This window comes from Eleutherodactylus coqui, chromosome 13, assembly GCF_035609145.1.
Source record: "Eleutherodactylus coqui strain aEleCoq1 chromosome 13, aEleCoq1.hap1, whole genome shotgun sequence".
In the NCBI taxonomy this organism is placed as follows: Eukaryota; Metazoa; Chordata; class Amphibia; order Anura; family Eleutherodactylidae; genus Eleutherodactylus; species Eleutherodactylus coqui.
The window spans coordinates 49,095,122-49,098,597 of NC_089849.1; positions in this window are offsets into that span (position 1 = coordinate 49,095,122).

Here is a 3,476-nt window from a genome sequence, read left to right on the forward strand (position 1 = left end):
GCCTCACACAGGTGCATTTGCAGGAGTATTTATGGCCACAGAATCTGTGCGCCGAACGCACAGCAAAGAGAACCCATTGAATCAAATGGGTCGCTCCACATGGGTTTTATTTTCCGCATGCATTTTGAGCACAGGGAAAAAAACGAGACATTCTCTATTTTTGTGCACAGAAGGCCCCCATCACAGTAAACCTGCAGTGAGCAGGAGAGGGGAATGTGGGACCCTGTTTTCAAGAGGCCCCCACTAATTAGACTTCCATCATCTATCTTAGGGCTCCTTCACTCGGCTGTAGGCGTTTTATGTGCGCCCACCGGCGCTGTAAAAACGCGTGAACGAGTGCGCAAATCTAACGTTTGAGCGCCCGTTCAGACGGCATGGGCTCCAGTGCATATACGCCGAGGCCGCAATGCCATTGCCTCCCCTTCCCTCCCTTGCCTTTCCTCTGGCTGTTTGCAATGGCAGTGGGCGGGGGCGGAACTAAACACCCGTTCCCTCCCCGCCCTTTGTCCACAGCCAGCAATGGGAGGGGCGGAGCTTAGCTCATCCCCCTGCCCCGCCCCTTCCCATTGCAAACAGCTGAAGATAGGGGATAGAGAAGGAGAGAAGAGGGAGAGAGTTTAGCAGTCACGCTGCTCAACTCCCACCCACCTCCTCTCTCTGTCCGCTGTCATTGGCTCCCATAGAAGCCCATGCAGCGGCCGACGTATTCTGACCGGAAAGATAGTTAAAGGACTATCTTTTCGGACTGGTGTGAAAGCACCCAGCGCTATATTGCCGGCCGGTCGCTTTTACGACGCAGGAATACGGCCATGTGATCTGATGCATTGGAATCCAATGTATCACATCGTAGTGTATATATCGGCTGGCTGTGAAAACGGCAGCCGATATACGCTTGTGTGAGAGAGGTGATAAAAGTTGATTCTGGAACAACCTCTTTAACCCCTTAGTGACCAGCCTTGATGACCAAGTGATTTTTCACATTTTTGCATTGTTGAATTCCAAAAGTCATAAATTTGATGTAGCTGTATGAGGACTTGTTCTTTGCAGGATGACTTGTATTTTTTAATGTCAGTTTTGGAAGTTTTGTTTTCACAGCATTCACAGTATAGAATAACTAACGTAAAAACATTATTTTCTGGATCAGCACGATTCACATGGTTGTTTTCTTAGATTTTACTACATTATAGCTTTTTTTCTCTAGCTGATCGCGATTATGGCGATTCCAAACATATTTTTAAAAAACTTTTTTGTACTTTTGTGCAATAGAAACACTTAAAAATTGTATTTGCATTGCTGCTTTCCAAGACCCAGAACATTGTTGTTTTTCCAACAAAGTGAAGATAATCGGTGGTTCTGACTGTTCTAACTTAAAATCCTTTATTTGTTTCCAAATTCAAAAACATTACATCACAGCCTGTAATATAGCCTCAGATGATTGGCGGAATTGAGTGGTAATTGACTGGTAAAAGACGGATTACAAGATCCACAAGACTCTGCAGTAAAGGCAGAGTTACTGATCCTAAGGGCCCGTGTAGTCGACCATGCGTAGATTTTTTTTTCTGTTTGATTCATATGGAATCCGACAGAAAAAATATATTGGCATACTTTATCCAATGCCATATTACTGTATTGAAGTATTGTCTCCGAAGCACTGCTACTCAAGGAGAATCTAAGCATAATAAGGGGCCTTGAAAAGGTATTACATGGCGCCAGACGGAGTGCCTACGTCTCCATAGTACAGCTCTGTCAAGTTAATGAGTGCAATGATAGTGTGAAACCATGAGAACCAATACTAGGCTTAGAATTTAGGCTAGGGCTACACGGCAACATGTGGCATGACAGCAAGTTGCATAAAAGTGGCATGACTGTTTCAGAGATGTGATTTAGATAAACCAGCCAAATCACCGGAAAGTCACAGTCACATGTGAGAACATTGTAGTCTATGGTAGAAAAAGTCACAGCTGGTTTAAGCCGGCGCGGATGTGTTCCGGGTCGATGTCAATGGGCCGAGCCACGCAAAAAATTACAGTAGAATGCGCAGATACGTGCACGATGGCCGGCAACAGCGGTCATTTCATAGTGCCATTACGTCATGCTATCGCGAGCGTATCTACACCTACACTCGTTTGCTAGAGCCCTTAGACTGAAGTGAACAAGACAGCTTACATTATGTTGATAAAAGTATTGGGACACACATAGGTGATGAAATTTGATTTTATTCACATTTTTTTAATATAGCGTTGGGCCTCCTTAGACTTCAGTAACTGCAGCAACCCTCCTGGGCACACTTTCTGCCAAATTCTGGTAGATGCATGGAGAAATTTGCCCTTCATTCCTTGATAAAGGCTTTAGATAGTGATGCTAGGGATGATGGTCGTTCTAGTTTATCCTGAAGATGCTCAATGGGATTGGGTTGGCCAACGAAGTTTGTAGTCGTTCTACTCCTCAAGCCAAGCCTCAACACTGGCTGCAGTAAGACATGGTGACCGGTCATGTTACTAGAGACACGGAGCTGTACCAAAGTATTGCCGCAGGGTGGGTAATACCGTATTGTCTCATTCGCGCACAGGTACGCAGCAAGTATGCAAGGACATGGCTACTTGTTACATGCCGCTAATTCAGATGCACTGTCTTGGTGTGCATGTGTGTGTAATACATGCCAGAATAGAACATGCTGTGATTTTTTTTAAGCGAGTCATACATGCGTGAATAACACAGGTGTGAGCAGCCTAATACAAATCAATGAGCTAATGACATTGCATGTCGCATGCGGGAAAATTACACACATGATAAACAATGACAGTACACCCATGTGAGAGGGGCCTAATACTCACACATCCGGTTTGCATATCCCCTTCACCTAGATAGGTGGGTGTCCCAATACTTTTGTCAACGTAGTGTACATCAAATATTGATTTGTGGCAGAGGCGTAACTTGAAGATTCAGGGCCCCAATGCAAAATCTGTAACAGGGCCCCCCAACTATAATGCTTTAGTCATACTACTAGGCTCCCTATATGGAGAAGATGGGCCTTATGGGCCCCCTAAGGCTCCTGGGCCCGGGTGCAACCGCATCCCCTGCACCCCCTATAGTTACGCCCCTGATTTGTGGTGTTTCAGCATTAGGTGTTAAAAATATTCTGGTCATGAAGGAGTTGACATACAACATGTACATATAACATGATCACCTGCAAACTATGTCTATAAAAAAAGCAATTACTGTAACTTATAATGACCACGAGCTTGTGCTCATGATCAACTCTCCAAACAGGCCAAGTGCTTCCGAAGTAAATAATTGCAGGCGTCATGTTATAATTATGAACAACAAAGTGTTTCGTGAAATGCAGATCATCAGAATAAAAGCAATTGTTAAACATGTATCACACTCCACTGTTTCATTATATAGCCCTGTTAGAAATAGGAAAGTAATGTCACATGCAGCTAACTCCTCCCTATCTACACAACCAAAATAAAAGA